This window comes from Gopherus flavomarginatus, chromosome 4, assembly GCF_025201925.1.
Source record: "Gopherus flavomarginatus isolate rGopFla2 chromosome 4, rGopFla2.mat.asm, whole genome shotgun sequence".
NCBI classification, from domain to species: domain Eukaryota; kingdom Metazoa; phylum Chordata; order Testudines; family Testudinidae; genus Gopherus; species Gopherus flavomarginatus.
This window is the reverse complement of record NC_066620.1, coordinates 83804789-83829046: the sequence shown is the minus strand read 5'-3', so window position 1 is coordinate 83829046 and position 24258 is coordinate 83804789.

The following is a 24258-nucleotide window of genomic DNA, read 5'->3' as shown; positions in this document are numbered from 1 at the left end:
ATAATTAACATATTTAATTCAAGAACTACAACTTGATTTCAAAAAGAAAATCCTCGCTTGTTAGATATCACAGTTCCAGGATTATTTTACAAATTCCTTTGCAACAAACGTTTCTGTGTAATTCCCATTCAGTCCTTGGTCTGGCTGTAGAGACCGTCAACCATTACTGCCGATGACAAAAGAGCAACGTGCAAACCCATTGACTGGAAATTGGATTGCACTCATTATAAATCTATAGATATAGAAAGACACCTATATTTGCAAAACATACTTTCAAGTTGTTTGTCTCTGCTAGTGCCCATATTGCCAGCATCTTTGTTTCAGTTTGGAGGAAAGGAATCAATGCCATTTTCCCTTCCTATTTCTGACCACACCAGCTCAAAGGTCAGAGTTCAGTTGCTGTTCAAAGCATTTGACAATGCCCAAGACTAGAGCTTCTTGAATTTTTCATTACAACTTATTTATGCAATGAATTTAACTGTTTTTCTGTTCATGAAATATACATAATGAGGAAATGACTTTTACAAATTTGTTCTTTATTCACAATAGCGAGCATTAGCTTAATGGTTTATTCCTGAACTAGTTAGCTCTGAGTATTTGCTATTTGTTATCCACGCTGTATGCATGGTCACCAAAGTCACATGGTGCTGTTTCTGTTCTCTGATTGGGGAATTTAAAGATTTATAACAGGACTAGTATTTTCTTTGTATAACTGTTCCACAAATGTAATGTGTGAATAATAAAGAGAGCTTTATTCAATGGCTCACAGAGCACTTCCAGTGCACAGAATTTTGTGAACATTGACTCATGCTAGTATTTGTGACATTTTTGCTTCCCTCCAGCATTTCTGCAAATAAGAATTCACTCAGCTAAATGTCTGTGAATAAGCAAGTAGGGATACCTGGGAAGAAAATCAGCTGTTTTTACTGGCAAAAATATTTGTGAATACTCATTTGCAGTATTAACCCGGTGCACGATGTTTTAAATAAACAAACAGTTGCCAAATCATCAGAGGTAATAATTACATAAAAGACAAATAAGTAAAATAAACACTTGTCTAAAAAGCCACTTTGAAAGCTTTGCAAAGCAAACAGCCTTAACACTCAAGTTAGGAGTATTCTGAAAGTCTTACCGATCAGGAAATCTTTGGTCTGACCTATGAAAGCTCATTTAGCACAGGAGATCTTTTAAATATTTCAATAGTTAATACATTTTAAATTAAATAATTGTAAATAGCAGATCTTTCAGTCACGTGATACAGCAGTGGTCTGTGTAACCAGAGCTGCTGAAACCCTTTGAAGGAAACACGTCCTTGTTCTTCCTAATGGTTCCCACTCTTTCTTCCCAAACACTATAGGTGAGGAGACCTTTACGTATGGCATCACTTTCCAAAACCATCAAAGTGGTAAAACTAGTCTGAATGCAGTTTGAATTATTCCTGCTTCTTGCTACCCCCAACCAGCATCAATGAACAGTCACTGGCTCTTTTAATGATCCAATCTTGCCAATTTCCATTGACTTCAAAGGGAGCAAGATGGAGCACTAAATATCCCCCTTTCCCTAGTATTCCCCATCTCTGAGATGGATTTTAATTAGCTGGCTATTGGGAGGTAGCTTGTAAGCCAATGGGAAGCGAAAGATGTGGATTTCAGCCCTCTTCAGTAGCAAACAAGATGTTAAATTATTAATTGCAGTAGAACCCAGCCAATCCACGCTTCACTAACCTGCAAAAAATTTACAGACTTCTCTCTACTGCTCAGCAAAGATTAACAGCAAAGTGCTGTAATGAGTTCATGTATTGTTCTTTTACTAAATTTACTGTAGTACATTTACTAGTACATTAAGAAGTATTACCATAAATAATTTAAAACTAAGCTATGATTTTCCAAATAAATGAACAGAGTACCCTTTATAATGCACAATCCGTGCTTTTTAATGGAGTTTGTTCTCTTCCTAATTTGCAACATTCAGTGATTTACAGTGGATTCATGCAATTCTATTGTACATATATTTTACAAAAGCACCTTAAACATCTGCTAAAGGTACCCGAGAAAGCAATTGAGAAAGGAAGTGAATAGCTAGTGTTTCATTTGCAAAGAGTGAAGCTGAATGTAGGTTAATTTTAACTAGTGGAACTTTATTAAACCCTGTGGACTCTTTCGAGCTGCTTCCAGCCTAACTTCTTGTGTTTGCTGTTCCACTGCACTCCTCAATAACAAGCCCTTCAGGGAACATGGACCCTCTGACTCCAGTTCCAGTGATCATCACACATCTTCCTTGTTCTACAAACATTTTAATATAAACATTAAAAACAAATAATTGTTTCCCAAATCCCCACCTCATGGTCCTTCAACCAGAGGTTGGTAGCACATAACTGCCATTGCAGTCTTGTCTTTAACACAGGCTCAGCTGGTATTTTGAGATAGTTTGGTCTCCTCCATGGGCAACCACACTGCGAGTAACCCACCTCTGTCTCTCTAACACCTGTCTCCAAGTCTAACAAGCTAACTCTCTGTGAAGTCTCCTCGTTCCCTGTGGGGTTGGCCTCCGAGTGGTTCTCAGTCTCTGTTCTGTGGTGATCTCTGTATCTCTGTAGGCATTCCAATTGTTGTGTATGTTAGCTCATAAATGCCTCCTGTTTCTTCAGATGATGTGTCCCTCTTGGGTTGTCACTCCCAAAACTGGTGGTTAACACTGAAGTTAAACTCACCAACAAGCCACAGACTGTACTTCTGATCTCCCACACACTGGTTATCAAGAAGTTAAAAAAAAAAAAAAATCACACAGCCCCCTTCAGTGCATTCCAGTTCTCTGGCTCCCAATCTGCACCTAGATCCAGTACAGTTAGAAGTTATATAAAACACTCTGCTCACTATACAAAATGTTTTTCTGCACCTCAAAGGCTAGCCACATTGCCAGGTCAATATTAGGTTGGATCTTACCCAAAATACCATGCTGCCAGCCAATCCTTTAGTGTCTAAAACTAAAGGTTTATTATAAAGAAAAAAGAAAGAATGAGAAGACAGTTGCTAAATGATAAAGCAGTCAAATACAACAGAAACTTCAAAGTCCATCTATCAGGTTCTTAGCAATACTGGTGAGTTTGCTGGCTTGAAAGTCCCTCTGGAACACATCCACAGCCTGGATGGGTGATTCAGTCCTTTGGTCAGAGCTCCAGTTTGTAGAAAAGTCACTCCAGAGGTAAGAAGCAGGATTAAAGATAAAATGGAGATGATGTAGCTGCCCTGTATATTTCATTTGCTATGTGGCTAGTACTTTGTGTGTCCCAAACACAAGTTTCACAGCACATGGACATGGAAAAGCCTCAGAGTCCTGTCCATAAGCATACCACATGCCTTCCCAACTCATAAGATGTATCCCATAATTCCTTTCAATGGATTCATTGTACAGTTAATGACCCTTGATGGGCCATAGAACGTGTCTGTCGCATCATTCCTTTAATAGACTCCTGTCTGTACCTGTCAATGGTTACATCAAACCTGCTGAAGTGCTGTCCAGAATGAAGAACTGACTTGACAAAACTGTTTGCAAAGTCACCAAAGGTTATTCATGGAAGAAGTTTCCCCAGTGCCATCACCTGCACTTGGCCATCGATCCCCAGAGAGGGGGTCCTATGAAGTGTAATCTCAGGAGGATAAGGAACGTTTCTGGTTAAAATGTCTGTCATAGCAGACTTATTTCCAACTCTAAAATGTCCATTTAGCTCAGCAAGAGGAAGTGGAACTGGCATTAGTGCATGATACAATATGTTGTGCAGATCCTTCCTGCATTATAGACAGGAGTGATGCACTGTAGTATGAGATGATCAGCTTTTATTGTGACTATCTGGTCTTTGCTTTGCTCTTTCCAACTAATAATTAGCTCATAATAATTTATAGTTTTGAAAAAGGCTAACTTATGGAAAAAAACTATAGCAAACTACATTGTGTATGATACACTGCGTAATGATAGGAGTGCATTTAACTCTTTCACATATAAAAAATTTCTGAAAAGTGGATAGTTTACTTACTCTTAAATGTTGACCTTACTGTAAAACCAACAAAATTCAAATACATATCATCATATGACCAGAGGAAGCAGATACTGTGGTCTTCCACAGAGCTCACACCCTGGGCTTTCTGATAGCACAGCATTCCAAATTAAGAACCTATTCCATATTGAGTACTTCTCCTTTAAGTTCTATTTAATTTTAAGTTACAAACGGGAGCTGTTTTCTTTTTTTTATTGACCTTAAAGTTCAAAATTCAGCACATTCAAATTACAAAAGAAAACACGTTTGACAAATTTCCCCCAGCAATGCTTTCTGTTTTGTTAATATCAACATAGCTGGGAATTTGGCCCTCTCTATGGAAGAGTAGAGCTAGGATTCCACCCTAGATGTCAAAACAGTGGAAAACAACAGGATAAGGGTGGATAAGAGTGAGACTTGACAGAAAGTTTTACCTTGACCCCAATACCGAGGAGGCAGCGGGGGGGTTCTGCTTAGCATGAAAAATGAGTCTTTCAGCATCTACCAAAGAAACCTAAATAATAATAGTAGAACCTATGTAGCACTTTTCTTATGAGGATCTCAATGTGCTCTCTAAACATTAACTAATTAATATCCCACAATACATATGTAAAGGGATCACCTCACCCACTACTGAAACAGCAATCTCTGGGGTGGAACATGACAGCAGTGTAATAAAGTTCAGCAACGCTGTACATACTCTTATGCAGAGTGTCATGGAACCTTTAATGATCATGCGTGTTCTAGACCTCAGATGTATGTCTCACATGACAAATGCCAGTGCCACCTGCACAGTTCTCCCGACATCGTGCTGGGGCACTGGTTTAGTGGACATTCTGAATCATCAACGTGACTTCCAGCAGGACCGTGGTGTTCTTTGGAGCTCACAGAGTTAACCCAGGAAAAGCTTCCAAATCCATTCAGTGGACACCCACAGTATAAAGTAAATTTCCTTTAAAGCCTCACATGGAGCTTTCATCTTTATTTGGCAACATATGATGCATATCATTCTAATCCTTGTTCCTTTAGGAGATGTTTGAGTATGAACAGAAAAATAGACTCTCACTTTTTAATAATATGTTGTCAAGTACTTTCAGCTTTTTATTATGGAGGCTGGGGGCTAATTTCTCACACTGTTGTTTGTAATGTCCTCTTAGAAGGTAGAAACTAAGCATCCTTTTCCTGACAATTTTGCTCTCCCATTTCAAAAATACTGATTTTTCATGTCTGTGTTTTTAACCGCTTCCTTGCTAGTCTCTCACTCCAGCATCATAGCTGCAGGGGTTTGTTCACTTCCATTGAAACCACAATGGAACTTTAGGATGTACCTGGGATGTGAGCAACACTAGAGTCATGGTTTGCTTAATAGGTGGAGCATGTTATGCAGCAGTGAAACATAATGGAGATGAAATTTCCACGGCCTGCAGTCATAACACCTTGTGCTGTGGGGTATGCCAGATCTCTGAGACTGGTCAATATTTGGGGCTAAAGTTTACCTATTACACATAGCTTTGACTATTGAGCTGCACCACCCAGCTGCCTCAGTGAAACAGAATCCTTCACCTAGCTCTTCACTGCACATGGGAGCACGCAGGCTGTGCTCTCCTGCCGCCTCTTCTTTCCACCCTGCCCCTTCGGGTGTGAACTGCATGCCCAGAGGTGCAAAGAAGGAGTAGTCCCTGCAGTGCCCTGAGCCAAGCACTTAGCTTGTCCTTGCCAGACTTGCAAAATGCTTGAAGGAAGGAGCAGGGCATCTGGCTACCCCATCAAGTTGCTAATCTTATCTTGCATAAGAGAATTGACAGTCAGGGAGGAACTCTGAATCATGTGTACACAAAGGAGGAAAATACTGGCCATATCAGTATTTGAGCTTTTCATGACTGTAAAAACACCTGTAAAGTTTTTATTCTCCATGTATTTAAAATCTGCCCATAATATATGTATGGTTAAGTCAGCTGAGTGTCACATTGCCTAACTTTTAGCTGCCTGGGAAAATCATTGAAATACACAAAGTCTGAGTTAGGTGTCTAAGCTCCTTTATAATGAATGGGGAGAGAGAAGCGCTATAGACTGGCTTTCACAAAAGCCAGCGTGGTAGGCAGGGAGTTATCATAACCTTAGTCCCAGATTTGGACCTTAGCGTCCAAAATATGGGGGCTAGCATGAAAACCTCCAAGCTTAGTTACCAGCTTGGACCTGGTACCTGCTGCCACCACCCAAAAAATTAGAGTGTTTTGGGGCACTCTGGTCCCTCTGAAAAACCTTCCCTGGGGACCCCAAGACCCAAATCCCTTGAGTCTCACAACAAAGGGAAATAATCCTTTTTCCCTTCCCCCCTCCAGGTGCTCCTGGAGAGATACACAGACACAAGCTCTGTGAAACTACACAGAGAGACTCCCCCTCTCTGTTCCCAATCCTGGAAACAAAAAGTACTTTCCTATTCCCCCAGAGGGAATGCAAAATCAGGCTAGCAATCCAACACACAGATCTCCCTTTGATTTCTTCCTCCCACCAATTCCCTGGTGAGTACAGACTCAATTTCCCTGAAGTAAAGAAAAACTTCAACAGGTCTTAAAAGAAAGCTTTATATAAAAAGAAAGAAAAATACATACAAATGTTCTCTCTGTAATAAGATGATACAACACAGGGTCAATTGCTTAAAAGAATATTGAATAAACAGCCTTATTCAAAAAGAATACAAATTAAAGCACTCCAGCACTTATATTCATGCAAATACCAAAGAAAAGAAACCATAGAACTTACTATTTGATCTCTTTGTCCTTACACTTAGAAACAGAAGACTAGAAAGTAGAAACTACTTCTCCAAAGCTCAGAGAAAGCAGGAAGACAGACAAAAGACCTCAGACACACAATTCCCTCCACCCAAAGTTGAAAAAATCCGGTTTCCTGATTGGTCCTCTGGTCAGGTGCTTCAGGTGAAAGAGACATTAACCCTTAGCTATCTGTTTATGACAGGAGTGACCTATGCTAGCCAATGGGAGACGCTGACCAGAGGGAGGTATGCTAAGCCTCACCCCTCTTATAGAGATAGGTGATTAAGCCTTGGCTGCATGAGATGCCTATTTCTGCTTGTGATTCACACCTGGGAACCTTCTTTGGAGTTAGACACCCTATGCCATTTTAGTGAGAAGCTGCGGGGGAAGGAGAGCTTCTCTCATAACTCCAGTTTAGGTCCTCTTTCCACTTAATGGGGAGAAGGGATTGGAGACCCTCAGGTGAGTGCTCTAACCACTGGGCTGTGGCTTATCCTGATGTGGGGAATTCCTCAATCTTTCCCACCAAAGGTAGCTGGATGGCCACAAGGAGGCAGCACTGCACATGCTCAGTGGCAGAAATGTAGATACCTAGGGAATTTTTAGTATAAAAAAAATAATATATGGAGCTATACCTATCTCAAAGAATTGGAAGGGACCCCAAAAGGCCATAGAGTCCAGCCCCCTACCTTCACTAGCTGGACCAAGTACTGATTTTGCCCCAGATCCCTAAGTAGCCCCCTCAAGGATTGAAATCACAACCCTGGGTTTAGCAGGCCAATGCTCAAACCACTGAGCTATCCCTCCCCCCTTAGGTACTGAGTGAGTTTAGGTGTCTACAGGGTTTCAGCAGGAGTTTTGTGTGTCACACAGGTCCAAAAACTGGGATTTAGGTGCCTAAAAACAAGGACTTAGATGCCTAAATCCTTTTGTGCATTCAAGCCCCTGTTTGTCAGTTCTATGTCTGTAAAATGGGCATAATAATACTGTACTTGCTGACCTCACATGGGTATAATTCATCAGGGTTTATATGGTGCTCAGATAGTAGGTGACGAGAGCCCAAAGGAAATCCTAGAGAGGAAAAAAAAATCCTTATTCAGTGGAGGAGTTGGATTCTGTGCAGTAAGAGCCTTATCTAAAGCCTAGTGAAATCACTGAAAGGCTCCCATTGACTGCAACGGGCATAGCCTCGGGTTCTAAATGGAACTCAAGGCTACACATTGATTGATAAGGTTAAAAAGAAATATTAATCATATTTCACTGCCTCATTCACAGTGAGCTGTCCATCCCGCACACCAGCTTAGGTGAAGGGTCCCTGAAAAAAATATTAGATGGTAACATAACAGAGTCTGTATCACAATGCATACGCATAAGGGGCAGAGATAAGGTTGCAGGGGCAAAATTAAACCTGCCATTTTCTTAATTTTGAGTGTTACAACTTTGCAAATCTAATATTGGTTTAATATAATTGTTTAGGTAAAAGATTTTAGTAATTTGTTTTTCACACAGTCCTGATCTCAGCTGCTACCTTGCTCTGTATTTCAAAGAAAAGAATGGGAGCAAAAAAGCAATGACCGGAGCATAAAGATCAGTGACCTTGCCTTTTCTTTGCACAAAGGATAGGCAAAATATTCAGCGTAAGAAAGTTTTGATGACATATTGTCTTTTAAGTCTCCATCATATTTTCCAGTAATGGCACTATTATGTATCTTTTTTTACACTCTGTGGTATCCCCATGCAATGCATGAATTTATCAGATTTCAGTGATATGGAAGCTTTCATTTCCACCTCAGTGAGTTCTTTATCTAACGGCTGCCTGTCACTCTCTCTCGATCTCTCTCTCTCTCTTTTTTCAAATAGCAACTGTTTGTTCAAAAATAAACTCCAGATGATTGTTGGCTGACTTTGCAAGAAAAAAATTTTTTTTTTACGTACGATGCCCAATTGCCCATTGTAGAGTGAGATGTGAGGGGGAAATAGGGTAACACAACATACCCATTAATGTGCTTTGGAGGAACTGCACCAAAATCATCTCATGTAGAACCAGCAATGGCGGGTGACAAAAAGTGAATGTCATGGCCAAAAAAGCCAGTGTGTGTGGATTAACCACTATGGCCAAAATAGTAGTATTTTTCTACAGCCCATGCTTTAATGATAAATGCAACTTGAAATTACAAATACTTTGGTGATAGATACTAGGTATAAATGGAAGCACAGTTCGAAAGGCACTAGCAATGCCTTTTAATTACTGAAGGAAAAATCCATGGTCGGCTGTATTAAAAACTAGTAAGAAGCCCAGCATGACCAGATTAGCTAGCTGATCCAATAGAAAATCAGCTCCAAAGGAAAGCCAGACCTCTGCAGAACCGACACATGATTCTCTTGGTGTCCAGTTTGAGTAACCAATGCCTTTCTCATTCAGCTTACCCCAAAAGAGATTAGCCATGAATTAACCGGAGCTCCAGCATCTGGATTTTTGAGTGGGAGGTAGACCTCTGTATCTTTAAAAATGACTGGCATCCAACTGTTCTCATTTGAGGTCTTAATAAAATCTGTCAGCAATGAAACTACAACTCCACCACTCATTTTAAGTAAGGAAGTGGAACAAACGTTAGAGTCAGAAGGCTCAGGAAACTCAAAGAGTCATGGACAGTTCCATTAAAAACTAAGCTGAACTCAATCAAGAGACACAGACCATTGGGAGGTCATGCATCTGCCAGTCAAAATCCTGTGTAGACTTATGTTGAAGCTGATCTAGCTTCCCCAGGAAGCATATAAGATCATCACAGCAACCATATGAAGGAATGGTTCTAGACAATTTGCATGAAACTGACAGAGCACTACTCAGAAGAGTTCAGCTGGATGACGCCTGTAACAAGTACAACTAGCATGAGGAACTCTCCTGACCTTCTATCAGAGCTCCTCTGTATTGCCACATAAAATCCTTGCTCAGAAGAAGTCTAGACTTTAGGCATCTACTCAGTCATCATCTCCCCCAGTCTGCAGTGCAGCTACTTCAGATCCTGGAAATCATTATCAAAACACAAACTCTGGACACAAAGAACAGTAAAGGCCTGGAGAAAAGATAGGAGCCCCTCTCTAAAAGCTACTAATAGCTACCTGTGAGCGTACACCCTGTCTGGAAGTGACTCTGGATCTGTACTTCATCATTAAACTGAGTTTGTTTTTATAAACATATCTTTCCTGATGTAGATAATGAAAAAACATAAGAAAGTTTCACGTCCTGGGACCCTTGCTCACTTAAAGCTACCGGGAATGGTACCTTAGGCAGGACTGCAGGCTTGAGCCTTAATACATAACAGTAGCTTCACAGCAGGAGCCGCATAGTAAAGAGGATGGTTGGCTTTGTGGTTAAGGCACTGACAGAGGACACAGGAGATTGTGTTCTACCACGGGTTTCTCATGTGATCTTGGCCAAGTCATTTAATCTCATTAAGCCTCAGTTCCCCGTCTGTATAAAGGGAGTAATACTACTTCCTCACCACCCCAGGGTGCTGTGGAGAAAATGTCATTAAGCTTTGTGAGGTGCTAAGATGCTGAGGGCCATATAGGCACCTATATAGGTAGGTAGATGGATCATTGCAACTTCTTGGACAATAGAGTTCTTGTCATTGTATCACATTCTTTGGTGAATACAGTAGTGGTATTAGTGACCGAGGGGCTGTAGATTGGTCAGGAGACAGATGTGAGGGACAAAGTAGTGTTATTTGCATAAATGTGGCATTCTGTGGGTGGGCAAAATTACATACTAAGAAGTTTAGAGTAAGGGAGGGTACAATTGGAAAAGCAAATAACTGGTGGTTGCGGATTAAAGAGAGGGCTGATGGCTTTATTTTATAACTTCCTGTTAGTTACTTTTCCTGCTACAATGCCCCTCTCTGCACCCTTGGTATGTACATTGCACTGATCTTGCACATACCTGAATGCCAAACTAGTACAAGTTACATAGGCCTGCTTCACCACTGTGTTACTCCAGTTTTATGTTGATCAATGTGTGACAGCAGTGTAAAACTGGAGTAATACTGTGCTCAGTGAGGCCTCACAACTTTAACACTCAGACCAGTCTGATGACTCATTTAATACCCAGAGGACCAATTCTCTGCTGGTGTAAATGGGTGCTATTTCACTGACTTCAATGCAAGTTCAGTCCTTACACCAGAGAACCTGACCCCATGTATATTTTACAACCACATATTTTTCTGGAGTTGCATATTCTTACATAGGGGCAAATCTGGTTCGTTATTTTTCCTCTCTTATTCAGAGCTTTCAAAGATATATTTTAACATGTCTCCATCAAGAATGTAGTAAAGAAGATTAGCTTTTCTTTTGTAAAAAAACTGCCCAATCCTCAAAGTTCTCTATTTAAAAAATTCAATTCGCCAACAACCAGCTTAAGTTTTATTTCCCCTGCTCACCTCAGAATAATATTAGTTTCTGCCACCACAAAGCATATAGATCATCCTCAGCTAGAAACCCAGTAAAGCACATTAAAGAAGAGATGATATAGTGGATTAGGGTTTATGGAGAGAAGCAGCAGCACTTGCCTGGTCTAACAATGCAGCATTGTCTGGCTGTAGTATGTTTAATCTTCTGCTGCACAGACACCTGCTTTTCTGAAGGGATGAATGATGGTTTATTAGTATCATGGAATGGTCTGGAACATTACAAATCTTTCTACATATTAAAGACATACCAAACTTGGTGATTTCTGACATATAGTAAAAATGTACCCATGGAGACTTGACTACTGCCAAACATCTGAGGTGTCCCCTCAGTGCATCAGTTCTTTGGTGATATAGATATACCATGTAAATGTAACCACTTCGGGGTTTAGAAAGCCAGGAAGGAATTCCCGAGAAGGACAGACCGGAGCTGGATCCAGTATTACTGCTGCCCAGAGCTGTATGGAGCCCTGAGTACTGGGGCTCATGACTTTGCATTGGGAATAAGGAGGGAGGCTTTTAGCAAGTTAAGTGGGGAGGTTGTCGCTCCGTATGGCTTTGCAGAGAATGGCAGAAGAGGGCAATGGAGGGGTTTGTTGGGGGAATTTTACTGATGGCAAAGATGACCAGGAGCACCCAAGACTCACCACTGAACTGGAACTTTGCCCAGGACCCCTGAACTCTGTGTGCAGACACATTGTTGGGAGTCTGCCCCTTCAGACTGTGGTATCACTGGGCTTTGTATTGAATGCAACTCTGTTTTACTGCTCCCTTTATATTTCTCCCTGTTGTTTTTCTCCTTTCATCCCTCTGTAAATAAATATTTCCCTTTGCTATATTCACTGTATACTTTTCCAGTGTGTGTGTTCACTCTGGGGAGTTTGGAACAGGTGCCCCTGGGGCGCAAGGGACCTTCCCTGCTGCATTCCTGCACAGGCCTTATCTTGGCCAGAGCTGCCTGCAGAGCAAACTCCGTCTTGGCCACCAGGGTGCTAAAGTTACATATAGTACCTAGAAAAGAATCAGACTAAAGACTGGCTAGAAATGAAGAATTTGGATCCAGATCCATATTTCAAACATATTTCAAGTTTAAGGGTGGATGAAAGTGGAAATCTTTGTAATAGTTTTCTGAATTACCTGTCCATATGACTCTATATTTATCCCCTTGGCATCACTACTCCCTGGGAGATAAGAATTGATTTTCTCCCTGAGACATGGGAGCTTAGGCTAGGTCTTTGTGACATAGAGCCATTAAGACTGTCTGGGCTGGAGTCGACACATTTGAATGAAAGACCCTACAGAGGCAATGGAAACCCTGAAGATAAAGGTCTAGCTGCAGAGGCAGCTGAACATGTGACTGCTGCCTGGCTATGGCTGGAGAACAAAGATGAGAGGTCTCAGGTCTCTGTGTTAAGAAGAGAAGAGTATATGGACATGGAGGACTTCTCTGGGGACTGAGAGCCAACAGGGACTCACAGGGCGACAATAGGGCTTAGGGAAGCCGGGCATAGCAAAACCCTGGTTCCCTTCACCAGGAATCATATCCTAAGCCTACCTCACTCATGCTAACCCAAAGGCTTTCAGATTCTGTATCTCCAGTGACTAATAATTGCTACCTTGTTTTAGGAAGGCTGCTTAGTGTCACTGTAATTACTGACTGAAAGCATTGTGGGAAAGGGGCGGAAAAAGTCTCCTGCAGGAATCTGGCTTTACTGGACTTGTTGCAGGGAGCCACAGAGAGACAGGGATTGCTGGAGCCCACAGGCCCAGTTTCAGAGTCATGGAGACCATGCTCCTGACCCTGCAGAACTGTGTGGGTCCTTGCTATACAGTACACTAAAGGGGTAGTCCCAGGAAACTGGTTAATGGCTGGGCTGTAGACCATATACAGGGGCATTTGGATCAAAGGGGATTTTAAGCAACACAGAGAGGCACTAGCTCTTAAAAGCAAATACAGTTCCAGGTTGGGAATTCTGCTCCAAAAAAAAAAAAAAATCTACGCACAATATTATAAAATTTTGCAAAATTCTGCATATTTTATTTGTCAAAATAACATAATATAATCACACGTCACAAGTGTTCTTATTCTGTCTAAAAGCATCATCTCTGTCTGGGACTTGCCAGCTAGTCCGATGTTCTGAACAACTTGTGAGTGAACACAGTACCAGACGAACACATGCTTGGGACTGGAGGCAGCCAAGAGACCACCAGAAAGTCTCTGAGCAGCAAGTCTCGGGTTTTTTGAGATCACAAAATCCTAACTAGAAAAATCCACATTCTATTCTATTCTACCCTCAGTCCTTCCAGTAGTGCATTAAGTGATATGGCTAACATCTGGCACGTGTGGTTCATTCTTTCATTCGTCCATTCCCAAGGGTGAGACTTACATTTGCAGTGTAATGTTTTGTTTTGGTAGGATTGGGGCGGGGTGTGTGTGTGTGTACATGCTACTATATGTTTATGTTAGTGAAGGCAGGTCGAAGAAGTATGCCTTGCAGTTGGAGCAAAAGGTGGTGAGATATGTTATGGTCCTTAGTTTCTGTGGGAGTTTGTTCCATAATCCTGGACTGGCCCCGGAGGAAGCTCTGTCTCCTTCACAGATGAGCTTTATCCTCATAGTAGAAAGTTCCATTGTGTTGAAGGAGTGGAATTGTCAACCCTCATCCTTATCCTGGAGCTTCCGACATGCTTCCCAGTTTGGGCATCTTCCTCTAAAGATCTGGTTTTACAATGGAAAATCCAGTGTGTGAGATCACATTCATCATTGTGGACCAAAACCTAGTTCTGGCATACAACCTGAATAAAAAGGCTCAGAACGGGGATACTCCTTTTGTCAAATCTCAAGGACCAGCAGTGTAGCCACATTGTGGCCATTATAACAACCTCTGGACCACAGTAGACTCCGCAGCCACTGGGCCTCCCATCTGCCATTTAGGAATTTTGTTGTTGGAGCCATATAATTATAGATCCACTCCCCACCCCCCTTCCATCCCAAATCACTGTGGTGATTTGTAGTGCCCTTTGGAATGTGTCCATGGAAAGAAAGATTTGCTCCATGTTCCAAATTTTCAGTCAGCCTCCACCCAACTTCTAAAATTGTACCAATATGTTTTGTGCAAACAAACAAGCCCAGTCATGAGACTGACGTTTTTATTCTTTGGTAACCATAGGAAAAGTCGTGTCAAATGTACGTACTGTAGTTTTATTACAACCAAGTACTTGTGTTATATTTTATCTTACTATTAAAAATTGCTACAATTCTAAAATCCAGCCATAATTTTACACTACTACTTAGCTCTTCTATAGTACTTTTCATCTGTAGATCCCAAGGTGCTTTTCGAAGGAGGAGATCATTATTCCCATTTTGCAGAAGAGGGAAAATGATGTACAGAGAAGAAAGTGACCTGCACAAGGTCACACATCAGCCCAGCGGTAGAGCTATGAGTAGATCTCACATCTCTCCATTCCCAGTCTGGTGCCCTCTCCACTAGACCATGATGACTCACTCTAGGAGGAGAGAGAATCTGGACACAATACAACTTTAATAAATGCAGGATCTGTCCCTTTGTCTTACTTGTTTACTTGATGCACGCTCCAATAAATACACACTTGGGGCCTGCTCCAGCATTCCAGATTCTGGGAGCATTGCTAACGAAATAATGACCAAGTAGTACAGGATTGGGCCTTTGAGCTGAAATGTTAGCTGGGGATCTTATATTCCATGCAAGATGAGCTTATATTTCTGTAAGGTACCACTGAAAGGGTGTGTGCCAATACTAGAGAAACATCTAAGAAAATTATGATGCATACTAACAATGTTCCAGTTAATTAATTGTAAATGATACCTTAAGAAAACATTTGATACAGTACCATCTGCTCAGAGCTGTGGCAGTTCTGCGGCCTGGTGTGATTCTCAGTGCACAAGTCACGAGTATGCTGGAGCTCCCTCAGTTGCGCTTTGAGGCAGGTGGCACTATTGCAATGAAATGGGGATTTTTGAAGGATGTAAGACCTTACTAATTAAAAAGATAAATCTCCTGAATTGCACTACTATAATTATATTGTCATTACAGCTAACACAGCTAAATTAACAGACAAAAGCATGGCTTTTGCATTACTCCACTATGTTTACATAAAAATCTCTTCATCCTGCAGCCCCATGACTGAATTGCTAGCTTGTTAATACCATATGTTTCTCTCTGTACACTCCAATGGGCAAATCCAGGCCTTTTAATATTCCCAGTAACTACCTCAGAAAATCCAGAACATCGATTTTGGTCATATGGTGTTCCATCTCCCTGGTGACACTGAAGTCTGACTCACTGCTGGCGTTCAGATCAGCTGTCGGAACTCATCTTTTCTTCTTAAATACTGTAATTAGATTGGTATTTTGTGCCACTGTAAAGCACTGCATTCTTTACTTTCCCAAAACCCAGCCGCTGTTAATTAGCATTGTTGTGCTAGGTTTTTGTGCACAATTATTTGTGGCTGTGTTCCAAGTGATGCTGGGTTGCACCGTCATAAGCTACACCAGTTTGGTGGGCCAAAGAGGATTTTATTCAAAACAGGAATATAGCAATGGAACCACAATGGAGTGAAGCCGCAGGCTATGCAATGAGGATCACAGCGTGTATAATAATAGTTCTACGATCCTCCTACAATTTGTGATGGGCTGTGTTGCCCCCACCATTTTTAACTTACAAGCTGGTGGCTGAACTCCTTAACAGAGCTCACTGAATCCCAGGAAGACGAATCTCAATGTTTTTTTTTTTTTAATGTACGTTTCTAGCCCTTTTCCTTGAACAGATAACGGTGAAAATGTCAACAACTGTAATCCAATGTACTGTACCAGTAAAACAATTCCTAATGCTGAAATGAAGACACAGCTAGTCTCCACATCTGCAGCAGGGGGCTGGTGGACCTAAATATCCTTGCCACCCACTCCACCAGGCCTGCTCCTACTTTTTATAGAGAATAAGCCACTAAAGTTTTGGGTGTATCCCAAAGAACCCTCTCAGCAACCGTTCTTGGACACTTTAGTGCCTAGTAGTGACTGAATGGTGGGCAGGAATTGGTTACAATGTTTAGAAGAGGAACAGCAAATATTGTTTCACAAGTCTGTCCCAAAATGCGAAGGTTGATTGTGATTGTTAATGTTTTCAGCACCCTCTGGGGCTGGCTGCTGCCCACTCTACTCAGGTGCTGGCCATTACAGTGGCAGCTGCTGCTACAAGGCCTCTCCTGTGACCCACATCAGTGCTGCTAGGAGTACAGAGGGGATGTCCCATTTCTTTCCCAGCTCATCTACACAAATGTATCGCATGCTCCAGCAGCACACAAGGAAGAGTAGGGAGAAGATGAAGCCAAGTTGCTTCTATACTGAGCGGGAGTCTTGGAGCCATTGCAGCCAGCGATAGTTTGCCTGCCCAACTCAAAAATGAGCTGGTACGGGGAGCTACTCCCACCCCAGTCCATCAGTCCCTTCAAGAGAAAGTCCTAACCCACCACACCAGCCTTGGGGAGACCTGTCCACTTCTGACTCCATCACACCAGCTAGGGGAAGCTGTCAGCAGTCAAAGGAAACTTGCCTGCCTCGAGAATCAAAGGAGACGCAATCTCCAACTGACCATCCAGTCCACCACCACAAGAGACCTTTTCCCAGCCAACCAAACATGCCTCTGGCTAGCGGCCTCAGTTACTTGCTCCTATCATTGACAGCAAAGGGATCAGGACACCTTGCTGCCACTATCACTATTACTGTGAGGAACAGCTACCAGGGAGGGGAGGCACCAAAAGGAGACTCCATGAGGAGGCTGGAAGTGGCAAGCACTGGGTGGAGTGTATGTAGTGAGGAGAGATGGATCTGTGGTATTGTTTTTGGGAAGTTCTATGGCCTGCATTACATAAGAGGTCAAACTAGAGCAGGAATTCCCAACGTGATGCCCACAGGCGCCATGGTGCCCATGGGGGCATCTTAATGCGCCTGCGTCCTAGCCCCCGGGAAAGCACCCGCCGAAATGCTGCAGCGGCGTTTTGGAGGGGACGCCTCTCGATGACGACGCTTGTCGCCGACAAATGATGTCATCGAGAGGCGTCGCTCCTGAGTTTTGGTGGGGACGCCTCTCGATGACGCCACTTGCCATCGACAAGTGGTGTCATCGAGAGGCATCGCCCCCGAATTTCGGCGGGGACACCTCTCGCTGACGCCGCTTGCTGTCAACAAGTGACATCATTGAGAGATGTTGCTCCCCAATTTCTATATTACACACACAGGCCAGTTGGCTATCCCCCCATCCTACAATACTTCCATAATTTCTCAATATAGACCTGCCATTGCTCTCAGTGGATAAAATTCATTCCTGTGCAGAGGACCAGCAAAAAATCAAGGCACTTTTCCACTTACCTTGTGTAACAGATCCAAATCAGTGGGGTACAGGTGTCTGGTAGAGGGCAAATATACTGGTCACTGGATGAGTAGTTTTCTGTTCCCTGACTGACCAGAGCAGGTGCTTCACTAGAGTAAGCAGGAACCTGCTAGAACCAATTAAGGCAGACCGGCTGATTAGATCACCTGCAGGCAATCAAGGCAGGCTAATCAGGGCACCTGGGTTTAAAAAGGAGCTCACTCCAGTCAGAGGAGAGGAAATGCGTGTGAGGAGCTGAGAGCGAGAGGCGCAAGGAGTTGAGAGTGAGAGGGTGTGCTGCTGGAGGACTAAGGAGTACAAGCATTATCAGACACCAAGAGGAAGGTCCTGTGGTGAGGATAAAGAAGGTGTTTGGAGGAGACCTTGGGGAAGTAGCCCAGGGAGTTGTAGCTGTCATGCAGCTGTTACAGAAGGCATTATAGATAGCTGCAATCCACAAGGCCCTGGGCTGGAACCCCGAGTAGAGAGCGGGCCCGGGTTCCCCCCAAACCTCCCAACTCCTGATCAGACACAGGAGAAGTTGACCCAGACTCTGGGGAAGATCACTGAGGTGAGCAAATCTGCCAATAAGCGCAGGACCCACCAAGGTAGAGGAGGAACTTGGTCACACTTGTTTTTTGAGGGAGTAAATGTTGCATATACAGCTGCTCAAAATGTTTCCATTAAAATTTTATTTGATGGAAAATGGTTTTTAAATTAGATGAATTTTTGTGGCAAAAAATACATTTTTGATTAAAACATTACAGTTTTGTTAAAAATCTAAACAATAGTTGATGTTTCCCTTTTTTGGCAACTCCCTCAAAATTTTAAAGAAAAATTGAGACAGAAATGAATTTTGCCTAACATGATCACTAACACAGTGGGTACAGTTAGATTAATCTACTAGAAGTGTGTGTAAGAACAAAAAAGCCCAAAAATCACAAGGAAAATTGTTTTCATTCTATGGCAAATGCAGGGAGGGTTGCATTGAGAATGATAGGAAAGGCACAGAAGAATCTGAAGTAATATCTAGGGGAAAAATTCGGAGAGAGTTAATGAAGAATGATGATGCAATAAGATGGGACTGGGTTAGGAGAATATAGTAAGTGGGTGATACAGTGGAGAAGGTTTGAATGATAAGATATGGAAAAAGGAATGAGTGGCAGATATAGGGAGATTGTAATCTGATAAAATAGGGTTGGAGACAAAATGATAGAATGAGCAGCCAAACAGTTAGGGCAATATGATACAGAGATAGGAAGAGGTAAAATGTCTTCAAAAGAAGAAGATAAGACAGGCGGTATAAGAGTGCAAGGGAAGGATGATCTGATACTGAACTGATGAGGCATCACAATATGAAACGGGAGAAAGAACACATAGAAAATTAGTACTTGGTGAGCACAACATGGCAGGAGAAGGGTCAAAAGAATCATGAGCAGAGCTGGGTGAACAGTTGCACAAATTATCTGAACATTTAGACCAGTTCTAAATAGAATTCTGTTTCAAACCAGGCTGGAATCCCTTTTCTATTTGCTTTTCAGAAATATTCATATGAGTGAAGTTTGTGTGTACGTATTTTCACAGCTGGCATTTATCCCTTTGCAGAGAGACAGCACAAGGACAATACACCACATGAATCCATTCTGAGGACGTACGTGGGATGTTAGTGGTGCGTAGCCTTTGTACTGACCCTCTGCATGGGGGCGAATTTTACCCTAGAGTGAAATTCAGACCCATAGCTAAGAGCTGGTCTGTGAGTAGTTGAATTCATTTTGAGTTGGAGCTGGAATAATTTATAAAAGATTAGGACATCCACTCAGGGGCTAAAAACAATCTCGTATGAATTAGGTGACTGACCACAGAACTCAAACATGCATCATAATGAATGCACCAAGGAATGCTTGCAGTGAATGGGCATAGGCTGACATTGTAATCATATGTACTGTTGTGAATCAGTCACAAAGTTCCAATAGTAAGTTTTGCTCCTCCAGTGGGGAGGTAGAGATTTCTGTGTTAATGGAAACCATGGACTAGATAGAAAACTCTCCTCTGCCCCCTCTGTCTTTGTCTCTTTTCTTTCCTTCTGTCTTCCTTTTACTCTGAATTCAGTCATACAAATATTTTTGGAAAGCAAACCCCAAAAGGGGGCAAGCATGGCTGAGGCAAATTCATTTACAGATTGGAGCAAAATAGTCACAGGAAAACGTTAGCTGCATTCTGCTCAGCCATGAGCAATGACCGGCGGGGACTACAGATATGGAGTCCAATTCTAATCTCACATCTGCGTAAATCAAAATTAACTATTGACTTCATTAGAACTATTCTGGATTTATGGGATGTAGCAGAGCAGAATTTAGCCCCAAATCTATAAGATCTGGATTTGAGCCAGAGGTTGAAGACTGATCTTGCATTAACATTATTCCAAAAATATCTCACTGTTGCAGTAACATGTGTGTCATTTCAAAACTTGTAGCATTGCAGAGAGTGCTGATGTTAATTGGCCACTGTGGCGTTCTGCATGTTAACCACTCTTTTGTCAAACCCTAATCTTAGATGATACAGTACTTAAAATATCAACAGCTGGTTTACATTAGCACTCTTGTCAGTAGAGCTCTGTTTCTCTCTCTCTCTCTCTCTCTCTCTCTCTCTCTCTCTCACACACACACACACACACTTTAATCTCTGTGTATACACACTGGCACCACTGTAAAGTGATGGTAGGAAATTTTTAGATAAATGTTAGCGCAATCAAGACTCTAGAAGAGAAAGTCTGGGCTAGATTCTCAACTGGTGTAAATTGGCATTGCTCAATGTGGAGCTTTGCCAGTTTACACCTGCTAAGGACCTGGCCCTCTACTTATTACCATTGCACTCAGCCAACAAGTCCCTTATTCAAGTCACTTTTACTCTGCTGTAAGCATGTTCACACAGCAGAGAAATAGGAGTGTGGCACTGGGAGCAGAGGGAGGCAAGGAAAAACAGGAAAAGGAAGTGGAGGAAAGACAACGAGAAGGGGTTTTTCAAACCTTATCTCCAGCATAACTCAACCACTTTGGTCTCTCTTGCACCCACTATATACCTGACATTCCAATTCCTGATCAGAATAGCACTGCAGCCGGCAAGAATCTGCTGCTTGCATGGGACAATCCACATCCCAGCTATCCCCTCAGATCAGCATCTTATTGCCTGACAGCAGCTTTCCACTGTCCCAGGTTGCCAAGCTGTTTTTCACCTTCATGGATCAAAACTTTGGCAGAGCTTCTTATGAGCAACAGAGAGCGGTAGATTTGCCATGCCTGTATCATTTGCCGGATACACTGCCCTACACTGGCTGTCATGGACCCCGATCCAGTTGTCTCTGTTGCTGCTGATACTCAGTTTGTAGAAAGACAGGCTCACACAAGAGTCAGAAAAGGAAATGACGCCATAGATTCCCTAGTTCACCTCCCTGCCAAGGCAGGATTGCTCCCGCCTTTATACTTACAAGAGCTTTGTCCAGCCCAATTTTAAACTACACAAGCCACGGAACTTTCCCCACTTCCTCTGTGAGGCTATTGCCCCGGCTATGTCTGCAATAGCATCTGCCATTCCCCTTTGCTCTCACTACATCTTCCTCCTTAAAAGCAATATTAAAAACTTTCCTGAGCCAACGACAAAAAACTAGACAACCACTAGGCAGCTGGTGTGCTGAGACTGCTGCCTTCCATGCTAGTTGTGCCCTTGTATCCCCCCGTCCATCTGACTGTATCCACCTGTTGTCTCTTGACTTATACTTGGCCCCTGTGCAACGAGTGTATAATCAATCTTCTTGTTCTGTGCCTGTACAGCACCCAGGCACAATGGGAGTTTGGTCCATGACTGAGGGGGCTGGTTGTTACAGCAATACAAATAAACTACTAAACAAACAAATAATATTTAAACTTGTGTAGGCCCTTGTAAGCAAGGCCATTATTCTTTCTTCTGCTGTCCCACTCTCACTTAACATTTCATCTCTTCGGTTACTTCATTGGGAGTTTTGTCTTAGTAACAACTCAGTCAAAACTGAGCACAGACTTCTAAATGTATCCCAGTAAAACTCAATATCTATTTAACTTTTTATAGCTTCATATAAAGCACTTCATAAATGCCAACTAGTTAATCTTCACAATAACTCTGTGAGGTGAGCAAGTGAGTCCGAGAGGTTAAATGACTTGCTCAAAGTCACACAGCCAGTTTGGGACAGATTTGGAAAAGTATTCAGCAACCGCAATTTGGGCTAGAGTGTCAAAGAGTTTCAGTCTCCCATCAAGGTGCCTAAATAAGGGCCAGATTTTCAAAAGAGCTCAGCACCCAACCTGAAAATCTGGCCCTACACGGCTGAGCTTGGAATAAAACTCAAGAGCCATGGGTGATAGGTGAACCACGGGCTTCCAGGCCTACCCCTTTTGCCTGAGGACACGCCCCTCCCCCCTTTCCCCCAAGACCAGATCTGCCCCCTACAGACCCAACCTTGGGTCACCCAAGCACGTCCACCTCAGAGTGCCAGGCAGGTGGTCAGGTGGTGTGCACCCCCTTCCCCGCCCCCAGCCACAGATCACCAAGTGGGCGGGTGACATGAGGCCCTCCCTCCCCCACAGCCCTAAAGCACTGGGTGGCACAGCCCCAGTACCAGGGGCCACCTCAGCTATCCCAAGTCCCAGCCGCCCTAACCCTAGCTGGCTTCCCTTTCCAGAAGAGGAGCAGCCAGCCCAGGTGGCTGGGGCCAATTAGCAGCAGGAGGGGGCCTCAAGGAGGAGCATAGGTGGGGTTACGCAGTGCTGTCTGGGGAGGCACAGCCTTCCCCAGCCTATTATATGCGCCACCTATGTCAAGAGCTCCTGGTTTTCGGGACCTTGTGTTGCCATTCTCCCCTGGAAAAAAGTCCTCAAAGAATTTGCTGATGGTTCCTTTCCAGCTCATACCCACCAAGCAAGGAAGGAGATGCCCTCTTCCACAATGGTTATTTTTCCCTGCTCACAGCCAATATTTAAAACCTTCTTCTGTGATTATTTTCTTCCATTTCCCAAGACAATCCCACACTTCACCCTACCCTCCCATATTCTCTGCCACCACTTACCAAGCTCCCCTCTGTTTTGAGTCTAATTGTGCAGGCGAGATTCTGACCCTGAAAAGCTGCCACGATGTGAAAAATGTACCCCGTGACCTTGGTTCACCTTGTCCGTGTGATCCAAGAATTTACTTTCCACCATGTACAAAACTGTTTCATTGACAAAGCAAAACCTAATTGTCGCTCACACTTTATCGGTGCATAACTTCCTAGGTAAAAATGGTCCACGCTTACTTTGTGAACACTAGTCCAGACTCACAAAAAGTTTGTTGCACTGTGCTTTTCACACAACCCTAGGTCCCTGAATCCCCAGCTCTCTCCATAAGGTCCTCCCAGCTGACAGGGCAACAGAAACTGGGAAACCCTCTTGCTTTCACTGACAGAAATATTAACGAGCCAGAGCATACAGTGTCTCATAATCCCTAGCATGATGGGTAGGGAAATACCTCCTATGATTCCTAATGCATGGTTGCTAAAGGTGCTGGCAGCAAAATCATGGCAGTTTTCTTAGTTCTGCTACTCCATGGAAGCTCAGCATATTTCATCCTACCTGACCAGTGTTGGGTCTCTCCTTCCGCCGGAAAGCTGCAAGACTGGGAGGAGTGGCCATCTGGCATTCCTTGAAGACCCTGTGGAAAGCGCCACCTAAATATAAAATAATATTAGGTCGATGTGTGTCGGAGTTCCCATAGCGACAATTCCAGCGAGTAAAACCAAGTAAGGTTCAATTTATGAGTGCTTTGCAAAGTGACCCTTACCAAGGTCATTCTGTTCCCATCTACCGGGATGTTTTTTTTCTTGCAACATTTACCTCTTTTGCGAACATCCAAAGCTCTGTATGGATTGCAGCTCTTACTTCTGCTGACAGGGGCAGCGGTGTCATCAGCTATTGCATGAAAAATAAAGACCCAAAGACCTGAGCTCAAATCTTGGAAGTTTAAAAAGCCTTTCATAGGAACACAGTAGATATAGAGAGAAGAATCATATGAGTTCAGCATTATCCAGCCTCTGCCAGAGCAGGATATGGTCTCGTCACAGCAGATATTAAACTGATACTGTGCTTGATCTTAAGTCAAAGGTTGTCAGGTCATCTCTAAGTTACAGCTTTATAATTTGTCCCCAATTGCCTATGCTGATTTATATTTATTGTGTTTGCCCTTGTGGCTTTCAATACAATTATCTTTTTCCACATCGTTGCTGTACTGTATACGGAGTATGAATAGATCCTTACAAATCTACTCACCTCCCTAAGATATTTTTGTCTCCCTTCTCCCATAATGACAACACTTTTGCACACAAAAAATAAAAAAAAAAAAACAACAACAACAAAAATTTGCTTAACAGCCTCTCTTATATTGACTTTTCACAAATATCTCTCAACTCCAGAGAACCCCTCTTGGATCTGTCCAACTCTGGTTTATGTAAGTTACGGATGGCACAACAAGGATCAGCTTTGCTTATAGAGAAATAATACCACAGGACAGATTTATTTCCTCCCCCC